General features: G+C 37.8%; 1 long non-coding RNA gene across 3 annotated transcripts; it reads left to right on the top strand.

The window, feature by feature from the left end:
- The first annotated feature begins 533 nt into the window (after positions 1-533).
- Positions 534-25,902, top strand: LOC119246500 (uncharacterized). Of its 3 annotated transcripts, none has more exons than XR_008551961.1 (7): positions 534-678; positions 2,841-2,936; positions 19,228-19,289; positions 20,998-21,224; positions 23,464-23,536; positions 24,310-24,425; positions 25,101-25,902. It is a non-coding gene; the product is annotated as an uncharacterized LOC119246500 (long non-coding RNA). The 3 variants fall into 3 exon arrangements; XR_008551962.1 differs by having other exon boundaries at positions 19,191-19,289; positions 20,998-21,169; XR_005125508.2 differs by having other exon boundaries at positions 19,191-19,289.
- Positions 25,903-26,073: the final 171 nt, after the last annotated feature.

Raw genomic sequence — 26,073 nt, 5'->3', positions numbered from 1 at the left:
AAGTTTTCAGGACTGTCACCTGTCTGTCTGTCTGTCTGTCTGTCTGTCATCTATCTAATCCATACCTTTATCTCTCTCCTCATTTTCACTTACATGGTCTGAACAAAACTTAAACAGCCAAGAGTACAAGATGACTGAAAATCAAATTTAATTATTAGGAGGTCATCTTCCTTCAGCAGCTTTAAATTGCTTCCTACAGGGCAAGGGATGGACGAAAGGAAACAAAATGGAAACAAGAGAAAGGACTGAGTCCTGGGAGCAGCTAGAGAAATAGTGTGCATTGAGTTCTGGGAGTCTAAGGGGCGCTGTCGTCGGTGATGGGAGTTAAACGGAGAGCTCCCCCACCCGCCCGCCCCCGGGCCGGAACAAGGCACAGTAACACCAAACTGCTGATGCTGTAACTGGGCTCCGAAGCAAGGCATGAGCAGTGGCAACTGTAACAGTGTAATCTGAAAGGGGGCGGTTGCACGCTCCCTGCCCCACCTAACGGAGCGAGGGTCTGGGTGGTCAGAGGAGCTTAAAAAGGACTTGGGCCGGAGGACGCAGGAGAGAAGGCTTGGAGGAGGCACAGAGCAGACAACCATGTGAGGGAGAAGCCCCCGCTTGCTTCTCGGCCTGGGACTTGCGCCAGGGAGTCGGGGGACATGGAAGGAGACACTGGAAGAGAGAGAGACGCGGGTGAGAGCCCCGTGGGGAGGCTGGCAATGCCGCCTTTGTCGTGACTTGTGTTTTGATTTTGCTCCTTTCCGTCCAGACTTGCCTGCCCCTTCTGCCCCTTCTGCCCCTTGCCTGTGGGTCCCCACCAGGATGTACACTAAGTGTGTGTTTTGTCTTTGTGCAGCAGATGGCAGAACCCATTTAGAGCAGGCAGGTTTGGGGGTCTCAGGGTGTCCCTCATTCTGCCTGCTAACTGATCTGCCCTCTAGCAAGAACGCACCCGTACAAGGCACTCTCAGATGCTTTTGCACTCAATGCCCGTGGGCGTCTGAAGCCTTCTCGACAGTCTCCGGAGGTCACACTCAAGGGAGCAGGCTTCCTGTTTCCCAGAGCTGATGCCTCGAAGGATGTTCAAATCTCCACGCCACCCACTCTTGCTGCTTTCCTGACCCTCGTCTTAACAGTTTGTGTCCTCCCCCTTTTACCACCACTCGCCTGCTATGTTGGTGTTATTGCAATGTGGATGCCCCCCAACGAATCATAGTGCAATTACATGCCATAGGCTGGCGCCTTAAACAGAACCTCTCCCCCCTGGTGGAAGTTAGCACCCTGAGGCCTGAACCTCCTTCTGCCTTCCACTGGGTGGATGAAGCAGCCTTGCCCCCCCCCCATTACTCTTTAGAATTTACAACCAGGTAAACTCTCCATATGTATGTTATTCAAGTTAGGCCTTTTCTCCTCTGTCTGATGTTAATTTGCTCACCCACCCAGCCTCCAGATAACCCAGATGGGGCACATTCTTCTATGCCCCAGCACCTTCCTAAAAGTACTTGCTTGCAAAGTCAAGGTTGCCTAAAGAAAGTATCGCTTGTTCCAAGCAACACCTGAGGAAAGTCCCCCCTCCCATTCTCTGTGGGATGGGAGGAAACTAATTTGAAGAATGCCAATTAGCAAACCCAGATTGATTTCACATGCACTCTGTTCTGCTTTTTGTCTATTCCTTCTTCTATTCAATCTCTGGTGCCCCCTTCCTGCCTGTCCTCTCTTTAATAAAACACCCAGCATCTCTGTACAAATCGAACTTGAGTTCTGTTCACACTGGACTTTCTCCTTTACCGCAATAGGGTATTACTGATTAAAATCTATCCTTACCACTTTAACTGAGTCTGGCTTTGCTTTATCTTTGACACTAGTTTGAAATACATTTTTACTGCTGGGGTGCAAAATAAATCATCCCATATCCCTCAGGGTTCTTCTCAGGCTGGATGAGCAATCAAAACAGCATTAGATGGGTTAGCAAAGGAAAAGCAATGAATTTAATAACATACGTATGGAGAATTCACATGGTTATAAATTCTAAAGAATAATGGAGCAGCCCGGGGATATTTATGCTGTGTTTTAGGACCGGGGGCATCAGGGACAGACCAGGACGGGATGACCTCATCCTCACTCTACAGTGGAGATGAGATTCTTAGGAGAGAGCATGTTTACTGATAAACCCGGGATTGGATGAGACCCCAAAGTACATCCTTTTAGGTCATAAAGGGGAAAGAAGGGATTACTCCTCTGATTAGGAAAAGGGCAGAAGCTTAGAACACATTGGTCTCTTTTCTGTGATTAAGGAGGGAGGAAGGACTTGGGCAAGTGCAGAAGCTTCTTCTAGCTTCAGGGTCCTCACTGCTTTCCACCACAATAATCTGTACTCATGTAGTAGAGGTAGTAAACATCTTGAGGCTCACAGAGCCCTGCTTGACCTCTAGTTTCCATACCAATGTGACAAGAGTCCTATTCTAGGCACGTTGAAGAATCTCTTTGAATCTTTTGGGGGTGTGCTCCCATACCTCTGAAAGTCATTCGTGCTGGTACCTGTCTTTCCTTTTATCCTCTAGCTACCTTTGCACATACTCCATGTAAATTCAAACATAATGTTACAGATCCTGAATGTCTTGCTTTCACCGGTTAATCCCGAAGAACCAATAGGTTTCAAGCTTGGAACGTTTACTGTGAATCACAGTAGAAGGGTACCGAGGGTGCTAGAGCCACGAGAAATCTGTGAGCAGCGGGGGTCCTAGTTTTATGGGGCTGGTTACGAGGGTGGGGTATCCAGGGGCATGTTTTGGGTCAGGTTATACTGGGATCTGGGCAAAAAAGACTCACACATGTTCACACCTCCCATGTCTCAGTGTGAGTCCTAGGTCAGTCTTCTGCCATCTGGGTCTCTGTGGCTGGTTCTGGAGCCATTGCTCAAAGACAGGAAGCCTCCGCAGGGTGGAAGGACGGTGAGTCACTGGTGATGGATGATGGGCTGAATTTCTATTAACCCGTGGGCAGCTGGAGGAGACAAGCAAGGCCTACCTTAGGGCCAGGGTCTTGTAATATGAGTACCCCCACAGAATGGGAGAACAGGGGCCAGTGGCTGAAGATTTAGCAGCTGATACTAGCAAGCAAGAGTCTGACAACAGCCTCAGTGAAGTTCATTTTTATAACGGAAAATTTAAATTTATATTATTCCTTAACCTTATAATAAAAGAGACAGATGTTACATAACCAAAGTCCCACATTGCCAATTTAAGCTAGGCTTGCTGGCAGCTGCCCTCCTTGTACAGAATCAGAGCATACCACACAGAGTAACTACACAACATGTATCTATGAGAGCAGATGTGGAAATCCCCCAGTGGGGAAACGAGCCGTGCTGCTCAGGAACACGCCGTGTGCTGCGTAGGAGCATATTAAGCTCAGCCCCAGAAGTGGCAGCATATTAAGCCCAGTCCTGGAAGTAGCTTCCAGTTTATGATCCATGGCAGTTCATTTGCCTGTGGCTACCATAATCTGTATGGTTCTGCTTCCACACATTTTGCACTTACCATTGTAGTATTCCGTTATTTCTCTTATTTTATACTTGTAAATGCAAGTGTTATTTTTTAGTATATCTTTCCTTTTTAGGTCCTGTCTTTTCATATATATCTGAATTTATTTTGTAACGGTCAGGGGAACATACCTTGCACGATGCTTATTCTTTACCATTTATTTAGACTTGTGTCATGACTGAGTTTTGTGAATGTTCCATTTGTGTTAAAAGATAATGTATATTTTTGCACACCTAATATGAATACATAGTTAGATGTCAATTATATCTTTGAAAACAAATTATATTCACTGATAGGTATAAATTTATGTATTTATTGATGATAATAATGAATGTGTTAGCCCTGTCTATGCCTCATTCAGTCCTCACTAAAAAAACTGAAGCAAAAATATGTTAATTCTTTTTCCCAAAGTTTCACAGTCAGTAGAGATGGAATTTGAACCCAGGGTGTCTGCTGTAACTATATGCATTTAGCTATTTTTTTATAAATGTTTTTTTTGTTTATTTTTTTTTTCAAGATTTGTTTATTTATAAAAGCACTGGGCACAGTCAGAAGTGCGGGAGGGTGAGCGAATTCACCAGAGCCAGAGTGGGGAACAGGACAGGCAGACTGACGAAGTACACTGCTGAGGGGAGCAGCGGGTGTGGCAGGAGAGGTCTGCGCATCATATGGGACCCTCGCTGGCAGTCAGGGGTCAAACCAGCGCTGCAGAGGCTGCTGCTGCCCCACCAGGGAAGGCCCGCATTTAGCTATTTTTAAATCACTTCTTTTATGTGTTATTTAAATCTTTCAATTAATTAGAGGTTTCTCTGTATCACTGGCCATCACTTTCCAATAGAAAGGTGCCAGTATTACTCTTTCCATGATCCTTCTATCTTCTTGACCCATTTTCCCTGATATCAGAAAATACTATCCCATTTGTCTTTTTTGATGTTTTGTCTTCAATATCTTTTCTGATATAAAACTGCTATCATACCTTTTCTTCAGTTTACATTTGCCTCATATAATTTACCATCCCTTTATTTTCATTTTATGTTTTAAGTGTTCCACAGGTAGGATGAGCATATAATTTACTGTTGTTGCTGCCTAACTTGAAAAGAGGGGTGGGGGCTGGATGAGGCAACAAAGTTTAGAAATAGGCATGTAAGTGGGGGCCAGGGAATGGGGAATGTATCTCCACATTTTATGGAGATGTCTCTTGAACACAACCAATCTTCCCTCTAAAGTCCCTATGCCCTTATTGAGTGTTTTTTTTTTTCCACAGTGTTTATCAATAGTTGATACATCATTTATTTGCTTATTTTCAGTATCCTACTACTAGAATTAAAATCCAGTAACTGTGATTTTTATTTTTTTGTTCAATGCTGACTTTCAAGATCCTATACCAGCATCTGACACAGAGTAAACATTTAATAAATATTCACTGACTGAGTGAATGACATTTTAATATTGTAACTACCAACCGCTGATCACAGATCAATTCACATTTCAATGTAAAATATTCAGCTCTCTCTTACTGGGATTCATTTGAGACCAACACCATGGGACTCTTATGATAGGAACAACATTACTGACTCCTCATCTGTTTTGTTTTATTTTTAGATAATTGAAAATGTTAGGCCCACATTCTAACTGTGCTAAGCCTGTGTTCTAACTATGTTAGGCCCATGTTCCAACTAGTACAAAACAAGCACGGCTGAGAAAAGGAGTTATTTTATTACCCCCACATCTCCCTAGGGTTTTGTTAGAGTCAAGGTGACTTTTTTTTTATTTTATATATTTTTTACATCATTTTTCATTTTTGCACAATACGTGCATTTTCATCTTGGTGATAGTCCCCATACAATTCCCACCCCCCCCACCCCCGTATTTTGACCATAATCCCTCCTACCCCCACCCCCTGTAGTGTGTCTCTGGTTTATAGTTGCTTGATGATTTTGATTTTTGCTTTATTATAATTAGTCTTTTTCCTGGTCCCTTATTTAGGTTTTCTAGATTCCTGCTATGAGTGAGACCATCCGGTATTTTTCTTTTTCTTTCTGCCTTATTTCGCTAAGCATGATCCCTTCCAGCTCCATCCATGTTGCTGCAAATTGCATGAGTTTATCTTTTTTGATTGCTGAGTAATACTCTATTGTGTATATGTACCTGTGTGGAGATTCCTCAACCTGCTAAAGATGGACCTTCCATATGATCCAGCATTTCCACTCCTAGGTATTTACCCAAATGACACAGAATCATTAATTGAAAAGGGCACCTGCACCCCTATGTTTATAGCAGCACTATTTACAATAGCTAAGCTATGGAAACAACCCAAATGCCCAAAAATAGATGACTGCATCAACAAGGTGACTTTTAAAACACTTTTTCCACTAGGCAGTGGTTCTGATGTTATACCGTTTTGCACCCAGGCCCTCTGTTGAAACTGCTTTTAGTTTTGTGAAAATCAATATCTAGAAATCCTGTGCAAATGACATCAGGAGGCTAAAAGAGAGTCCCCAGGCAGGCATAGTCAGCAAAGTACAGGACCCAGCCTGCCTTGTCTCTCCAACCGGAAGTGATATTGCTTCCTCACCTCAGAAGTAGGAAGAGGGAAGGTCCCTAATGCACAGTAATGGTCCCTGGACGGGGTAAATAAGGGGGTGTTTCTTTTTGTTCTGGGGGAGAGCACTAGTGTCTCACCATAAGACTGTACTTTCCAAATTGCCTTTTTGTTCAAATAAACCCATGTTGGTGAAATAACTGATAGCTTTTTGTTTGAGGTCAACAGTTTCAAATTTTCTAGATGAAGTGATGAAGTCCTTTTACAACTTAAGTTTCATTATGTCACTTCGCACAAAACATTGCAAAGTTTTCTCATTTCATTTGGAGATAAAGCCAAAGACTTTCCAGTCTCCTAAAGACCCCATGTGACCTGGCTCTGCATCAACTGTCTCACTTTATCCCCTTCTATTTTCCATTTTGCTTGCCCTGATCCAGCTACCTCAGCTCCTGGCTGGACTCAGGAAATGCCACAATAGCTTCCACTTCAGGCCTTTGCAAACATCTCGTGCACACACTCACACCCACCCACCCCTTTTTTTCATGGTGTCTCATCCAGTTAGAAAATAAAATTTATGACAGCAGAGAATTTTGTCTGTCTTATTCATACTCAAATCCCTCCTATTTAGTGGGATGATGATATACCTTTTGAATGGATGAAAAAGTGAATGAATGAAGTATATTTTGGAATCATTCTCATTTGAAAACTCACCTTACAAGGAATTTTCCTGGTAAATATTTTCAGTCATCCAAATTAACAGCTTTACTATTTAACCATATTGGAAAAGTCCTCTAATACATTTTACTTACTAGGTGACCTAATCCTATTAATAGCTGACATTTTGGCTGTTTTCAGATATAATGCTAAGCACCTGACAGGTATCATCTTATTAAAGATCGTACAAGAGAGTTTGTAGTATTCTCATTTTATTGATGGGAGAACCGAAACTTAGAGAAATTAATTGACTAAAGTTACTAATGGTTACAGTAGAACTAAAACTAAGGTATATGTGCATTACAACTCTTTTAGGTTCCCCATAGAGTCCATTATAGATGGTCCATTAGAGATGAGAATGAAAGATGAGAATCATGTCAGCTTATCCTTGCAGATAGTAAGACTAAGTGAAAGTAAGCATCCAGAAACAATTCCTCTAACACTATCATCTTCATGCAACTCATGTAATATAATAGATTGTTTTAAATGAGCAGGAAGCTTTATACTCAGGATATTAAAATAGAATATGAGACTAAGACATTGCAAATAACCACTTAAGTTGCTTTGGTTTATGTATTTAGCACTAAAGCTACATGATTAAAGTTCTCTCTTTATTCATAAAGCTTTGTGTATGTGATTTCATGAATCCTTTTCTTCCCTTTGGTCTTTATGAAAATGTACAGTGTTAAGGAGCGCAAAGGGTTTTTAATCTCATGTGATATGGAAAATTTCCACTCAGGTTTAATTAAGCAGGAATTAAAATCCTTATATAATGACTAATGGACCTTAATAATGTTCTGAGTTAATATCCTCAGTTATTTTCCCCCTAGTTCTGCACATTTGGGACTGAGTGGCTTGCCAGACACACATTGCCACTATACTACTATTCTGATATTGATTTTTATTTTATTTATAAATGCCTCTTTATTTTAATGGCCCTTCACATAGTTGCAGCCAAAAAAGTGACAATTTTCCATTGGGATCTTGCTGTGATTGAAATGTTTGTGTCCCCCAAAATTCAAATGGCAAAATCGTAATCTGCAAAGGTGTTAGTATTAGTAGGTGCAGGCTTTAGAGGGGGTGATTAGATCATGAATAGGATTAGTGCCCTTATAAAAGAGGCCACAGAGAGCTCCCTTACCCCTTCTACTCTCTGATGACACAGAAGTTGGCAGCACAGAAGAGAGGCCTCATCTAATCATGCTGGCATCTCAATCTCTGACTTCCAGCCTCCAGAACTGTAAGAAAGCTTAATTTCTGTTGTTTTTAAGCCACCCAGTCTGTGGTATTTTGTAATAACAGTTCAGATGGAACTAAATAGGCTTGATCAATCTATATAACAGAATAATTGGTTTGCACAACTTAGACTCTTGAACTAATAAGAATAATGAAAAGGATGAATATGGAAAATTATTTCCACATGCAAAAAAAGGAAAAAAACAAGACTTGAGGCATACCAGGTGCATTGAATTATATTTTCTTTCGATGTGCTTGTGAATATGGTCTGTCCTTTAATTCTTACAATATTAGTGTCTATCATTCTCATAACCATTCTAAAAATGAGAAAACAGAAACATTACATGAGTTCACCAAGGTTATGGTGCAAGTGAATGCTAGAACCACACCACAATTCTATTAACAGGGCAAAGTATAGACATTTTATTTTAGATTTCACAAGTAGTTTCTTTTTTAACATTTATTTAGTAGAAGAACCCAGAGGTATGAGGTGGGGGGTGGTGAGAGTACTCACCAGGGACAGAGTAGGGAGCACAACAGGCGGATACACTGAAATACACTGCTGAGGGAAGCAGCAGGCCAGAGAGGAGAGGTCTGCTGTGCCACATGTGGGTCAGCTCCCTGGTGGGGGATCGAACTCAGTGGATCTAACTTAGGCCATAGCGGTGATAGCACTGAGACTTCAACCATAGGCCACCAGGGAGGCCCTCACAAGTAGTTTCAAGAAGTGATAGATAGGACCTCCCCGGTGGCGCAACGGTTGAGCGCTGGGTTGCGAAGCTGCCCGCAGCCTCTGCAGCACCAGTTCGATCCCCGGCTGCTGCCTGGCCACCGAAAGAGGGTCCCACATGGCGCGCAGACCTCTCCTGCCGCCCGCTGCTCCCCTCAGCAGTGTACTTCGGTCCTTCTGCCTGCTCTGCTCCCCGCTCTGGCTCTGGTGAATTCTCTCACCCTCCCGCGCTTCTGAATGTACCCAGTGCTTGTATAAATAAATAAATAAATAAATAAATAAATAAATAAATAAATCTTAAATTAAAAAAAAAGAAGTAATAGATATCTGGCATATTATTATCCAGTTTTCCTTGGGTTTCCAATTTTAACTTCTTTCAAAACTCTAATGTAATATCATAATTGGGGTGTTGACATTGATAACACTAAGATATAAAACACTCCCATCACCTCAAGGACCCCCCAAGTTGCTCTTCCATAGACTCACTTCTCTCCCACCCCAACTCTTCCTCAACCCCTGGCCACCTCTAATTTCTTGACTATTTGTACAATTTTTTTACTTCAAGAATTTTATATAAAAACTCCATATGTCAACGTGACACTTCTTAGAAAGGCTGATCTAGGTGTCTTGGGAAGGCCTATGTGAGCTAGGAGAGGCCTATCCTTCATAAGCTTTTGAGACTGACTTGTTCACTCAACATCATTTTCTAGAGATTGATTGTGGATGTTGCCTGTATTGTAGTTTGTTCCATTTTATTGCTGTGTTGTATCCCGTGAAATGGATGTGCTCATTTTTCTTAACAATTCACACCTTAAGGGACATTCAGGTTGCTTCAAGCTTTTGGCTTTTATGAGTAAAACTGTGGTGAACATCCATGTACAGGTTTGCAGGGACCCAAGTCTTCATTTATCTAATGAGTGCAGCTGTTGAGACCTTTTGTTTAGTTTTGAAGAAACTTCCAAACTGTTTTCCAGAGGCCCTACTATTGTATGCTTCGCATTTCTACCAGCATTTGGTGTTGTCATTCTTTTTATTGCAACCATTTTGATAGATGCACAGTGGTTTCTCACGGTTTCATTTGCATTTCCCTAATGGCTAATCTTTTTGTGTGCTTATCTCCTATCTGTATATCCTTTTGGTAAAATGTCTCTTTATGTCTTTTTTTTTTTACAAGTTTCTACAAACCTTCTTTTCAAAATTCACAATATACTAGTAATGATAATTGAGTATATGTTATATGTGCCGTAGTTACATATAATATATAATAAAACATATATAATTAGAATATGTTTATATTATACACACACAATACAGACTTTCTAATGAGAATGTAATTCTTTTGGCAGTGATAGCTTAATTGGGGTTCAAAATTAATGTGCCCTATCATACACTAAATTGCAAATGTCCATCTGTTGTGTCCATTCTGTTGTGTACTGACTTGTTATGATTTCAAATCCACACTTTAAAAAATTTCATTCAAGTAACATTGGTTTGTATCACTATATAGATGCCAGGTGTACAGCATTATAAATCCACAGCTGTATATACTTCATTATGGTCACCACCAGAAGTCTGGTTTCCATGCTCCACCACACCCAATTTACATATATCCCTCGTCTCTTTCCTTCTGGTAACCTCTAGTTTGGTCTTATTGTCTAAGAGTTTATTTTTATTGTATTTTGCCTGTTTGTTTTATTTCTTTATCTTTTTTAAAAAGATTTATTTATTTATGCATACAAGAACTTGGGTACAGGCCAGAGGTGTGGGGATGAGAGGATTCACCAGAGACAGAGTGGGGAGCAGAACAGGCAGACTGACTGAAATACGCTGCTGAGGAGAACAGCGGGCGAGTCAGGAGAGGTCTGCTGTGCCGTGTGGGTTGCTCCCTGGCCAGGGATCGAACTCGTGCTGCAATGGCTGCGCACAGCTTCATAGGTTGCGTCTCAACCCCTTGCACCACCAGGGAGGCCCCTAATTTCTTTATCTTGCACATATAAGTGAAGTCATACAGTGTTTGCCTTTCTCTGTCTGGTTTCTCACATTTAGCATAATACCCCCTAGGTTCATGCATGTTGTTGCAAATAGCAGGGATTCATCTTTTTTTAAAAAAAAAAAAAGATTTATTTATATAAGAACCGGGGTACAGTCAGAGGCACAGGAAGGTGAGAGAATTCACCAGACACAGAGTGGGGAGCAGAACAGGCAAACGGACCTAAGACACTGCTGAGGGGAGCAGCGGGTGAGGTGGGAGAGGTCGGCTGTGCCATGTGGGTTTCTCCCTGTCCAGCTAGGAATTGAACCCGCACTGCAGAGGCTGCAGACAGCTTTACAGCGCAGCACTCAACCTGCTGCGTCATCAGGGAGGCCCCATCTTTTATATATATATATATATGTAGCTAACTATTGTTTTATTGTGTATATGAAACCCTGTTTTAGACATAGTTTGATCTTATTTTGAGGAGATTGTTTTGGAACACAAGCAGGATAAATTCAGTGGAATTTCTCTGCCCCTGAGTGCTTATCAATGTGACCATACAGTGGACCATGGCGCTGGTATCTCTCATTTCATGGACATTTCATAATCTTCAAATACTAAAAGTTTATGAGGACTCATTGAGAGGGTTCAGTCTGAGCAAGGCTGCTCTTTGCTGATCAAAACAACTTTCCAAAGATCTGTAGACAATTGCTTTTCTGATGGCAAGATGACGGCTTGTTGGCAGTGGTGCTAAACCACGTGGCAGTTTAAACCTTATCACAGCAAGAGAATGGGTATCTGTGTTGTGCGTCAGTGGCTACTCCTTCTAGGCAAAGACACAACTTGGTAACATTCCCTGGATTATAACCTTTAGAAGCCTACCTCGCCTGCCAACACTCGTACCATCACCCACTAGTTCTGTGCCCCCGCAGTAAGGAACCTAAGCCAGCTGATAACCAGCTTTCAGTTGGAAGGACTGACTCTGAGAACCCATTCATAGAAAAATACACCTCAACTAAATTTGCACTTTATTTCTTTCATCCCTCCTTCTTGCCATGAATAATAGTGTAATTAATCTGTCATTGGTTGTAAGTAAATTATTTCTTCGTTGGCTTAAGAGTCATTATCCTGTATGCTATTGGCTTGTGAAATATTATAAAGTATAATTTCCACAGTGAACCTGTGTTGAATAATTATTTGCAAAGACAATATCAGTCTCAGAGTATAATTTGCCCCATAAATAAAATATATTCATTGTTCACAGGCTCAAAAAAAAAAAGAAAAACAGTCAACAGGCCAGATTTGGCTCACAGCTCTACTTTGGCAATTTAACAAAAAAATTGAGTAGAAAGCTCCTCTGCAATTACATGAACATGTAAGGTCAGTGTTGTTCTTTTATATTCTTTTAAGAAAAATATTTGGATAAAAATAGAGTAGCTGATGTTTATTGAACAATTACTATCTGCCACTACAGTAAGCAGTTTGCCTGGACATAGCACTATGAGTTTGGTACCAGTATTACTTCCATTTTGCAAATGAGAAAATGTGGCCTTAAAATACAGATTTTACAAGTGGTTGAATGCCACCCAGCCTTAAATAGCAGACTGATTCAGACCCAAAAAGTTACTTCCTAAGGCTCTCCTGGGAGTCCAGGAGACTGGAGTGTCTCTTTATGTCTTTACCCTATATTCCAATAGAATCATTTGCTCTTCTACCACAGAGTTTTGAAAGTTCTTGCCCAGAATATATACTGTGTATATGCACACACATACATACTGTTATGTGTAATAGGTATGTGCTATATATTACATAGTGAAACAGTAGTCCACTATGCAATACATCAGTTGTCTTCTATAATGATTTGTTTAAGGTATTTACATTTGACAAGTCTAGAAGTTGTCAACATGATAAAATGAGACCAATGTGGTAAAATAAGACCAAAGATACAAACTCAATCTCAAATATATGGATGTAAGTTCACTCAAACCACAGTTTAAATTGATGAGTGATTCTTCCAACCTGATAACTGAAGAAAATGAATTCCACCTTAGATCTCATGAGGCAAAGAACTATTCAGGAAGAACAATGTCTTTTTGTCATTGAAACACAGCCCAAAAAATTTGTAGTCATTTTTCTAATAGTTGAATGCTTCATTAACTGTTACATCAAGTTATTATTTAGCTCTAAGTTCTCTTACTAAGTTTTGAAATTGTCAAATAACATGATAAATGCTCAACAACTCCTCAGTTAAAGAATTAAACCCAAAACATTCATATATACCATGACGGTACTCAAATTCTTCTCATCCATTGTCTAAGGTCAAACAATATTACATGCCATTTTGCAAGAACAAATCACACCAGGCGATTAAAAATGAATGTTTTCGGGCCTCCCTGGTGGCGCAGGGGTTGAACGCTGGGTTGCGAAGCTGCCCGCAGCCTCTGCAGTGCCAGTTAGATCCCCAGCTGCTCCCCGGCCACCAGAGGAGGGTCCCACATGGCGCGCAGACCTCTCCTGCTGCCCGCTGCTCCCATCAGCAGTGTACTTCAGTCCTTCTGCCTGCTCTGCTCCCCGCTCTGGCTCTGGTGAATTCTCTCACCCTCCTGCTTCTGACTGTACCCAGTGCTTGTATAAATAAATAAACAAATAAATCTTAAAAAAAAAAAGAATGTTTTCCTGGGAGAATTAATGGCTGATGACTTTATTGTCTGTATCCCAAATAACATTTTGTAAAATTTGTGAAGGCAAAGGTCATTTTTTCCACCACCATATTCATGTTGAAAACAGAACAATATAGGACATAGCAGACATTCAAATATTGGTTCACAAAATGACCCCAGAGATGGTTAACTGTGATTTAAAAGTATTAAAAACTGCCATCAGTGTGGGTTAGGGGAGATCTTGTAAACAGGAAGAACAGTCAAGAAATAGTTCCAATAGAATTCAGAATGAGAACCCAGGATGAATGCAAAAGTTATTGTGTAGGTAGGATTGTAATCATAAAATCCATGAGTTGACACCCAAAATGAATGCAAGTGTGAGCTTCGGTGATACAGCAGGTGGTTCAGCCAATCAGAGCTACAGGAAATATCAGAAAATGAGCAACGTCAAATCTGTTGCATTTCATACTGGATATGACTTGAACCATTTAAACATGATACCAAAAGAATTACATGGAGCTGATACTATGTGCTACAGTGATGTGACCTAGGACAAGAGCAGAGGACTGCAGGGGACATAGAGCTGAACCTTGCAGAAGACCTACATTTCGGGGTGGACTGACTGAGGACACTGATCTTAAAATATTAAATTTGCCAAAGAAATGAGAGTTCTGTGCCATGGTATCTAAGGGCAAGTCAGGACAGATACTGCAGAGATATCAAGGAACTTGTGGACCAGGAAAGGAAAAGATGATTTGATTCAGTTCCTATGACATTGTTGGTGATGGCACAGGGAAAGCAGAGCAAACCAGTGATTGTTGGTCAATGCACTGGACGTAAAGTGTTTGTGTTTTGCAGTCAGGGAGAACCGGGTGCACAGTCTGTCACTTATGTGACATGAGAGCCAATTATGTCACTTATGATTGATCTCATTTAACTATAGGTCATGGAAAGTGGTCTGGGTCAGTAGGTGATTGTGGTTACGTCTTAGATGTAATTCTTCAATTGATTCTGGTCCATTTTGGGTCTTGGGAAGAGGTGCTACCGTGCTCTTGTTCCCCAAGTACCCAAATTACTCACCTTACACATTAATTACTCCTGCTTCATTCATTGCCTGGTAAATTCCGGGCCTAAATTACACTTGAATAAATGACTACTGTGCATGATTTCATTTGGAACCTTTGAGGGACATGCCTTCATTAGCCAACTTTTCTTCCATAGCTACTTGTTCTGCGGAGATAAAATCTTTGTCAAATTCCTCAGACGGGGGCTCATTGTGATTTCCAAGCACATTCATATCACTCTCAACAGTATTTGCTTTGTGCAAGGAAACACACACACACACACACACAAAGTCACACACATATCCATGCTAAATTGAAATGCCCATTGTATAGAGTTTGATTTTTCATAAAAGTATGGAACATATGGAACTTACTATTCACATCTGAGAATTTTCTAGAACACTGTAGAAGCTTGTGTGAACATTCAGTTTAAGCTTAACGTGAGAGGGCATGTGCTGGTGTAAGAGTTAATAGTGATTAATAATCTCAATTTTTCCACCACAATAGATATATTCACTCTGTTCCATTGTACCCCTTGCTATGACTTTAGCCAAAAACCACACTATTTTAATGGTAGCATTATGAACTGAGTATATATTTTGCTGAGCGTGACCACCAGCACTTTGTATGATTTCCCTCCTTTGAGCTGCTTCTGAGTACTGGGTTAGCCCTGCAACAAGGGGTGTAACTTGAAATTGTCAAAATAGGACAAGGTTGATTTGTAGTTTTGGGAACAACAGATGCCTTGATTTATTTCGTTCTTGCCAGTCACTTGCCCTCAGAAAATTGAGAGAGTCTTGGAAGCTGAACATGAACCACCAAATCACAGTAGTCAAAATTTACTTCCTTTTTGTGTTTTAAATTAGATCTAAATTGCAAATCACAATGCTAATAATTAATTTGCCTTGATATTGATGCTAATGAACAGTGTGATGTATTACTCTGTGATGTGCCTAATTGCAGGTTTTAGATTACAGAAATATTTTACTCAGAAGTATTTTATAGATAAACTGCCTCATTCAAACCTCACAAAAATCCTGTGATATAAAATTAATGATGATTAAAATGATTATTAAAATTAATGATTTTATTGGCATTTTCAAATTTATGTAAAATGACTTCTATATGTATATTCAGTATCATGAGTGACAGGTGAGTAAACATTTAATATTAATCATAATTTTTTATTAGTGCAACATAATTTATTAGTATATTATTATATAATGATAATTACAATTACCCATTTAAAAAGAAAATTGATAATACAGAAATAGTTTTGCCAGTTCCCATCAGGAAAAATGGTATCAATTTTTAACTCTTATTTGATGTAGATTATAAGATCCAGTTTCCTTGCATCTATGTCAGAATTTGGTGTTGTCACTATTTTCTATTTTAGCTCTTCCTACAGGTGTGTGATATCTATTGTGGCTCTAATTTATATTTCCCTAATGTACTCTCATTTGACGGAAACATTTTCGTACTTTCTGTGTTCCATGCATATATAAAATTGCATTTCATTCAGTGAATTGCTATTGCTATGTGTTAAACCTCTTCATTCCTGTCTTCTTTTGAGTTAGACATTTTTTCTTTCTAATATAGCTACACCAGCTTTCTTTTATTTCACTCTTGCTAATACATCTTTTTTCCACGCTTTTACTTCCAACTATCCTGTGTTCTTTTGCTTAATGTGTGTCTCTTGTAAACAATTTATAACTTCCTCTGGGATATATTTTATTTCAACCTGTCATACTATCATATCACTCATGCTTCCCCCTTTTCCCACTTTCCATCATGTTGATATTTTGTAGTCCTTTATTTCAGTGTAATTATGGCTATTTTTACTCTCCCATTTTCTCTGGTTTTCTCGCTCTCATCCATCTTCCCACAACAAACATTGCAGTGATAATTTATCATCTTTTCTTTTATGTGTCCTTAAGCAACTGTTAAATTTTTTCTCCTCTTATTCAAGTATTTCATCTAGAACTGTGTTGACTCTAAATACCTTATAACAATGTTGTATGTCTGAGAATAATTTCATCTTGTACTTAACATTTCAATGACAGTCTGAATAAATATATATGCTGAATTTGCCATCTTTTCCCTTAATTTCTTGCATCATGTGTTGCTATTCAAAAATCTGATGTCAGTATCACTTGTTTTTTTTCCAGTTTTATTAAGAAATAATTGACATGCATCATTGTATAAGCTTGGACTTTATGTTTCGCTGCAAGCTCTGAGAATGTCCTGCGACTTATATCTCCTTTTCAGTCAACTGAATCTCTTCCATTTTGTCACACTTTTGGTTCACTAAGTCCTAGAAATGCATATCTATTGACTTTCCAGATACTTCCTTGTCTGTATTTCATTTTTCTATCATTCTAGGGATGTTATTGTCTAGATTGTAACAGATCCATCCATACATTCTTTTTTCCGTTTCTTCTTTCTTCCTTGGAAAGATTTCCTCTGACTGGGCCTCCCCTGGTGGCGCAGCGGTTGAGTGCTGGGCTACGAGGCTGCCCGCAGCCTCTGAAGTGCCGGTTTGTTCCCCGGCCACTGGCAAGGGTCCCACAAAAAAAAAAAAAAAAAAAAAAAATTTCCTCTGACTAATATTTCTTTTTCTTTTTTTTTTTTTTACTAACATTTCTTATCTGTGTTTGCTGTATGCTTCTCAGAACAAGCCACATCTTCAGTCTTTGCATACAATCATGTCCTTATTTCAACTCAGGCTCTTGTCTTCAAATTCAAGAACTATGCGGTGCGGGCCAAACTGGTCGCGCAGTGGGTTGAACGCAGCGCTGTGAAGCTGTCCACAGGCTCTACAGCGCTGGTTCGATTCCCGGCCGGACAGGGAGAAACCCACATAGTACTGCAGACCTCTCCTGCCTCACCCACTGCTCCCCACAGCAGTGTATTTCATCAGTCTGCCTGTTCTGTTTCGCGCTCTGTCTCTGGTGAATCCTCTCACTCTCCCACACTTCTGGCCTGCACCCCAGTTCTTGTATAAACAATAAATAAATCTTTTTAAAAAATTTATAGAAGTATATTTTTTTTTAAAAAGAGCTATGCATTGCCAGAAACATTTAGGATCTGCTGTCCTGGCACATCCTCTCTAAAGCTCTGGGTCATTCTACTGCTCTTCTCTTCTCCATTGCATTTGGCTACACTGACATCTTTTCATTGTTTGAGGTTGCAGCTGCTCCATGCTTCATATAAGAGGTGTGTATTTCTGTCGCCCTACTCTTCTTGTGAATTCCAAGAGGAATTTTTACACGAAGATACGTGACTTAAAACGAATGTGCTCACACTCAAAATCCTCTACTTACGGTATTTCATTTCAAGTCTCAAAATCATGAAAGCAAAGTTATAATCCTCTTAACTCTGAGCAAGACACAAGGGGGAAATATGGATTGCCTACTTCTTTAACTCCTGGAGACAAATTATTTTCCTGCACATAAATCCCTAAGAAAAATGACTCTTTTTATTTACACGAGCTATGGTTCTCTCATCTCAATGTAGTCACTGAGACATTTTACTAATTCTTTGGATAAAATATTATATCCTGAGGAGTCAGAGTTTATTTTATCTGACATAAAGCATCCTTCCATGCCTCCTTGCCTTCCTCCATTTTGTACATAAGCTCACTAGATACTGAAGATGCTTCAATTTCTTCTGTTCACAATACCTGGTAGTAGTTCTAAATACTAACTGATATGTTTTGAGCAAAGAGATACAGGTTGGAAGCTGTTTCTCCCCTAACTGGAAGGGAAATTTGAGAATATCAGGTTCATGGGACTGTGTAGTGTAGCTGGTGACTGACAAATAAATGTATGTTTTCCTAAATCTATATTATTCAATGGTATGGTTCTCATCTTTTGAAAAAAAAAAAAGTTATAGGATACCAGTTACATATGAATTTTAGATAAACACTATGTACTATTTTGATATAAGTATAACCCATGAAATATTTGACTGTGTTAGTGAATGGTAATTTTTCTAGCCATTCCCACATAAATTTTTCAAAAGTAGGCATGCTTAGTTTAATGAAAAGGTGCAATGTCTTTACTATTTCAGTGCTTTCTTTCTTTATATTCCACAAATGAATGAATGAAATATTTGTCTTTCTCTTTCTGACCTATTTCACTTAGCATAACCACCTCCAGTTCCATACATGTTGTTGCAAACGACAATAGTTCAGCTTTTTCTTTTTTATAGCTGTGTAGTTTTCCATTGTGTATATACACCACTTCATTGATTTGTTAACCAATGGGCACTTTTTACTGCATTTTCTTGGATTTATTAGATGAATACTACTTAGAGCCCAAACTATGTAACATACTACCATAATCAGTGATTACAAGAGTACAGGTTCACTCACACAGTATTCAGGTTTCAGAGACTGGTCGTCCTAACCACCCTTTGCCCTAAGTTCTTTAGACCTGGAGCCGTCATCTCTATTGTAAAATGATTAGCTCAGAGTCACATGGCAGCCAATTCATAATGTTTGCCTGTGGCAGTCTCTTGAACTTAACTTTCATCTGAGATCTTGAGGCATAAAAGGACAATTAACTGAATGCTGGTGGTTAATCATAGCTAATACAAAGGATTACACCAGATAATCACATCCTGATATATGGATAATTGGCTTCCAAAGAGAATATCAAGATGGCATAATTAAATGTGTATTTTGACTTTGAAGCAAATGTGATAATTTAATAGCTTGTTTTTATCTCTTCTCAATTTCCAAGAGAAACTGAATCCTTTGAATTAATATCTTCATCACAGAACTTTTTACAAAATTCAAGTGAGATTATCCACAAATACACACCAAGGAGACAGCCTACCATGTAAGTAGTCCTTAAATCTTCATAATCATCATTACTATTGTTACTTCTGTCCAATTTTAATATTAAGGATGTTTAGTCTCTGGTTTATAGAAATCTTACAATTTATAGAAGTTGTGACTTTCTAATTTTCCACACTAAATGATAAGCCTATAGAATCTTTCATTTTTGTTGCTATCTCTACTACTTTAAATAACAAAATAGCTCCTTTCATCAGTTCAAATGGAACTAACTAAGCCTACATCATAAAAATTAACAATTGCCCTTCCACCCACACCAACCTTGGGTGCCTCATACCTCTCTTAATAAGAATTGTTCACAATTGGGATATATTTCCTAATGTTCTCTTTTGAATAAAAATCTTAAAAATATATATATATGCCTACATGGATTCAAATGTGCACAGATAAGCAGGATTTCTTATTGTCTTTTTGTAGACTGAGAATGATAGAATATATGTTTTTTGCAGGATTGAAGTTGAAAATGTAATTAACTTTAGTAATAATATATGAACAGATTCTATATAGGATATCAAAAGCCAGTAGTGCAGTATTGAATTTTCTTTTTAAATTGTGTCCTATTTAAGGAGGAATGTTTGATTCTTTTAAATAATGAATGATGTACAGATATAAATGAAAGTGCAATAATTTCCCATCATACCCTACATATTTTTCTCCAGTCCTTTTATAACCAATGCAAATCACTTAGTGCATCTCCTCCATACTTTTCTATATGCTCATAAAAAAAATTCCTAATATAAACACACACATGCACACACACACAAACCCTAAGGTATTTGCAAATTTGTTTTACAATGGACAATATTATGTAAATATATATTCATTTTTCATCACACTAATAAAACTAAATACACTATACAATGTCTAAGTCAGATTGCTTTATGGATTATGTTGTAAATATTTGAAAACTATAAAATGTAAATTTTAATGCCTCTTTGCTGAATTTAGGTATATATTTGAAATTGAGTATTTTGGTGTGGTCATCTGTCAAATATCAAGTTTGTGACACGACTCTCAAAGAGTTTGCACAGGCGATTGATTACATAAGCTGCAGATTGTCTGTATTATTATAGTGTGATAGTAATGAATCTCCTGTTAGCCAATTGTTTTTCCTATTCAACTTCTTCTTTGCTTTTATGGCATATATTGCCAATCTATGTTTGGATATTACCATTATCTCACTTTATTAATTTACTAAAAGTACATTAGGTTATATTCAGACTTTTAATTCTAAACTGACTATAAATTAATTCATGAAATATTAATAACTTTAAAGTACCGAGCCTTTTCTTTCCATAAGATGTGTTTATTACTATTTTCCATTTTTTTCAGTCTTTTGGTGAAAGTTTTTTAGTTTCATCATAAATGTCCTTGAAGATACTGATAAGTTCATCCCTTAGAATTTTAGATTTTATATTTCCTTTTTGGGCTTTTTTTGGTTTGCTTTTCCATTTTTTATTACTGACAGATGAACTTTGGTAGTTAGAGAAGCTATTGGTTGGTATACAATTCCTGTCTACCTGTTTCTTTCCTGAACAAACTATAAGTTCTCAATTTGTTCAACCTGGACTTCTAGGTTTTCCTAGGTGAATAATAACAGCTTTTTCATGAACTGAAAGTAAAAAAAAAAAATCCTTCCTACACAACATCATCATGGAACTATGTGCTTTATCTTCTCTTAAAAAATTCAGGTGGTACTTATTTTGGGATTATGCTTGATGAGTGCTTCTGTGCCTCATGGATCTTGGAGGCTGTTCTGTATTTTGGGATCCAGACCCTCACAAAACAAGTTTGTGGTAACTTTGATGCCAGTTCATCCAGACTTGTCATCACACCCACTTGAAAGCCAGAAAACCTCAAGATGTGAGTCTAGTAGTAGAACTTAATAGGTAGATGTACTCAAGTGATTGACATACTGGTAAGTTTTCAGCACAAACTCAACATTTCTTTAACACATGTATGTTGTTAGTGAATTGAATGATAACATGATACAGTTGCTTGCTTGTGTGTTGCTTTGAAATTCATGATACTATTTTTACATTTTTCCTTATCCATGCTTATGACAAACTTGTAGCATTTTTGCAAATCACAGATTTATGTTAATCCTTCATCCACAATGTCTGTGAAATGCTATTTTCCCAGCATCATGTGCTCACTTCATGTGTTTGTGTCACATTTTATTCAGGTATGTAACTTTTTTTTAAACATAATGCTATTGCACACTTAATAGACTACAGTATAGTGTAGACATGAATTATATAGGCAGGAAGCCAAAAACTTCATCTGTCTCACTTTATAGCCATAGTTGCTTCATTGTGCTGGTCTGGATATGTGTGTTGCACATCAGCTCTCTATAGTTTCTTTAGTAATCAATAAGTTTTTACCTTTAAACACCATCATGCTTATCACCCCACCCCTACGTTTCACGTTATAGATTTTTTAACCCTTCTTCTAACATTTGATTCTGAAATAATTATACTTAAACAGGAAGTTACGGGAAAGGTACAGGTAAGTACCTATCATTCATCTACCAGCCTCCACCAATGTTGCATAGTGTAATATAACATCAAAACCATATAATTGACATAGATATGATATCACTGCTTTATTTTTATTGGTAAAATATAGAACAATGCTATATACATTTTTCTACAAATAATTTTCTACCTTAGACATGCAGGATGGTCATTTTTTTCTTCTAGGTAAGCATATTTTAGAATATGTACTTTGAGCTATTTGTAATAGGTAATAGATTTGTTATCATTTTTAAAAGGAATAAACGATAATTCAAAGGAATGAAGGGTTTCATTGCATATAGTAAAAGTGATTCTATACATTGTGTTTCAGTTTGTGTATGTATACGTGTGTGTGTGCGTGTTTTATAGGGAATGTGTATGGGAATTGGAGGTTTGCTGCAATGACATGTTACTTTTAACCTTCCAAAAGAACTTCCTCATTGACACCTCATGGCAATCCTGTGATGTAGAATTAACAATACTTTCTAAATCATAGGATTGCTGTGAGGATCATATGAGATTATCCATCTATAAATACTAACACAAGTGATCATAATTGCTGTGATAATTCATATTATTCTTTGAGTTTATGTTTTGAAGTAAACTTAGACAAACAAGATATTGTAAAAAGAATACAAAGTGGGGACCTCCCTGGTGGCGCAAGGGGTTAAGATGAAACCTATGAAGCTATCCACAGCCATTGCAGCATGAGTTCGATCCCTGGCCAGGGAACTACCCACATGGCACAGCAGACCTCTCCTGACTCGCCCACTGCTCCCCTCAGCAGTGTATTTCAGTCAATCTGCCTGTTCTGTTTCCCACTCTGTCTCTGGTGAATCCTCTCACCCCTCACACCTCTGGCCTGTACCTCAGTTCTCGTATGCATAAATAAATCTTTAAAAAAAGAATACAGTGTTCCCATGTATCCTTTATTCAGCATCCCCTTATTAATTTCAACATAACCATGCTACATTATCAAATGTAGGAGATTGACGTTGACAGAATACTATTAATTAGACTACAGAGTTTTTTTGGATTCTACTTGTTATTACATGTGCTATTCTCTCTCATTCCTCTTTCTTTTCCCGCCTTTCTTTCTCCCTCTCTGTATATAAGTTTTATGAAATGGAATCACAAATATGAATCTGTGCAGTCTCTTGCCACAATAAAAATCCATGATTATTCTAGAACCACAAATGAGTGCCATTTTATACCACTTTATAGTCACATAATCCTCACCCAACTCCATTTCTAAACCCTGGGAATCTGTTATCCATCTCTACACTTTTTCATTGAAAGAATGTTAGAAAAATGGCATCATAAGTATGTAATCATTTGAGGTTCTATTTTTCACTCAGTGTACTAATTTTAAGTGCCATCTAACATGTGTGTATCAAGAGTTCATTTCTAATGTTGAGTGTGGATATGCCAGAGTGTGTTTAATCATTCAGTTATTGAAGGACATCTGTGTTATTTCTCCTTTTCTGATTACCACAAATAGAACTGCTATGAACATTCACACACAACTGTTTTTGCAGACAAATTTTTATTTCTCTGGGATAAATGCTTATGAGTATGAGTGAAGAGTAATGCATTAAATGTCTATTTAGTTTTAAAATTATCTACCAAACTATTTTCCAGAGCAGCTGTAACCATTTTAAGTTCTCCCACCCATGTGAAAGATACAGTTTCTCTGCATCCTCACCAGCATAAGGTAATATCACTCTTTTTTATTTTAGCTGTTCTAATAGTGTGTAATGATATTTCATAGTAGTCTTAATTTGCATTTCCTTCATGGCTAATGATGTTCAATATCTTTTCATAATTATTAGCCATCCATTTATCCTCTTTAGTGAATGTGTGCATGTTTCTGCCTGGGTAATTATTTCAAATTCATTAACTTCCTTTTCTTCTTCTTTTTATCAATTGTAAAGCCATCTATTAAGTTTGTGTTTTAAGTTCTAAAATTTGTTTTAGGTACTTTATGCTCTAAATCTTTCCTGAGTTGTTGTCTGCTAAATCCAATGGTTTGATAGAATTTGGTTTGTATTTATTACCTCTATTTTCTTCACTTTTGGTGAGTTCTTATCCTTTTTAAATAATCGGACATTTTAATAATAAATACTGTAGAGAAAATGTCATCTAATTAGAGTGAGTGATTCCAATTAGACTGCAGTCTTGGGGAGAGTGCGTTTTCCCAAATCAGCCTTATTCTTCAGGATTACCCTTTTTTGGTTCTAAAAGTAATGTTTTTGTTTTCCCAACACTGTGCATTTGGTGGAAGCTCAGCTCAGTATTTAAGCTTTTTTTTTTATAATAAATTTTATTTTTATATTCCCCATACAATTGCAACCCCCCATTCTGACCCCAATCCCTCCCCTCCCGCCCCCACCCCCCAAAAAGTGTCTCTGGTTCATAGTTTTTTGTTGATTTTGATTTTCATTATATTTAAGCTTTTTGAGTAAAATGTTCTCCTCAAATTCTTAGCCTCTCAGCCATTGATTTTGAAAACTCAGATGCCTCTAGGGAAAAGGAAACAGGCACAATCATTGAGGTCGCTTCTTTTTTCTCCAAGATGTTGGTATCACAAGCCCTCTATCTTGGTAGGTCTCTCATGCTTTCCAGCATATGTTTCTATGATTTTTCCAGTGTATTTGTAATTATTATTTTGGAGAAAGTTAATCTGACCTAAGAATTTCTGCCATTGCCTGACTCTCTGATGTGTTTGGTTTGATTTTAACAATTTTTGGTCCTCCCTATTATCTGATCTTCAGGTTAAATATTTTTGTGTTTATTTATATCTCACCCATTTTTGTGTGAGTATATGTGAATGACCTAAATTCACTGAAGAAAAGACTTCATATATTAACAAGGTAACTTCATAGAGGAATTAGAAAATAGTGTTATACCTTGTAATCATTTCTTACTTATGACTGAGTTTGTATATTTTATATATATATATACATAACCTGTAAGTAATTGCTAGTTTTTAATGTACTAGATTTGTCAATTAAATCTTTATAGATTTATAATATATTTATAATATAAATATTTATTTTTATATGATTATTAGAGATATACATATTTTTTAATATGTGCCACCTCATTTTTTATGTTACTCTTTTGGATATGGTAATAAATGTATATTTCATTTAGTTAATGTAAAATTAAAACTTGATAATCTACATCAACATGTGAAACACAGTGAATATTCATAAAGCAACCATAAACATGATCTGTTGTCATTGTTGTATATTATTGTCTCCTTTGTGCATTAGAAGAAAGTTTGAAATTGGATTGGAACCTTGTCCACTGTTGTTGGGAATGTAAATCAGCACAGCCATTATGGAAAGCAGTATGGCGGCTTCTCAAAAAAATAAAAATAGAACCACCATATGATCCAGCAATTCCACTTCTACTTTTATATCCAGCAATTCCACTTCTAGGTATATATAGGTATGGAAACATGAAAAGAACCCAGAAAAGGAGATCCTGAAATTTGTGACAACATCACGATCCTGGAGGATGTTATGGCAAGTGAAATAAGCCAGAAGCCAGACATAGAAAGACAAATACTGCATGATCTCACATATATATGGAACCTAAATAAGTCAAACTCATAAAAGCAGAGAGTAGAATGGTGGTTACCAGGCCTTGGGAGATTAAGGAAATGGGAAAATGTTGCTCAAAGGGTACAAAGTTTCAGTTATTCAGGATGAATAAATTCTGGACCTCTAATTTACAGTCATGACTATAGTCAGTAATGCCATTTTGCATACTTGAAATTTACTAAGAGAATAAATCTTAATTGTTCTCATGGGAAAAAGGTGACCTATGTGAAAAAATAAATGTTAATTTTCTTGATTGTAGTGATCATTTCACAATGTCCACATATATCAAAATATCAAGTTCTACAACTTAAATGTATAGGATTTTTGTCAATTATATCTCAATGAAGTTAGGAAGACAAGCAATTGTCATAAGATACTTACTAAACCTGTTTTTTTTTCTCTTTCACATACTTCTTTTGGAAATATCTAGTTATGGAAGTAGGGGCATAGTATAAAACTAGATTCAGAAAAAGTATTGATGTCCCTCATTATCTTCTGATTGCAAGTTGTACATGAGTGTGTTCCTGGCTAGCATCCTCATATATGCCCTTCCACAGCATACGCCACACTGAAAAAAAAAAAACCTAGTCATGTTTATTTAGATAAATACATTGACTTATGCAATCAAAAACCATTTTAT

This window comes from Talpa occidentalis, unplaced genomic scaffold (assembly GCF_014898055.3).
Source record: "Talpa occidentalis isolate TD23 unplaced genomic scaffold, MPIMG_talOcc4v2.1 talOcc4.15, whole genome shotgun sequence".
Lineage (NCBI taxonomy): Eukaryota > Metazoa > Chordata > Mammalia > Eulipotyphla > Talpidae > Talpa > Talpa occidentalis.
The sequence above is the reverse complement of the archived record's forward strand: the minus strand, read 5'-3'. Positions and strand labels throughout refer to the sequence as shown.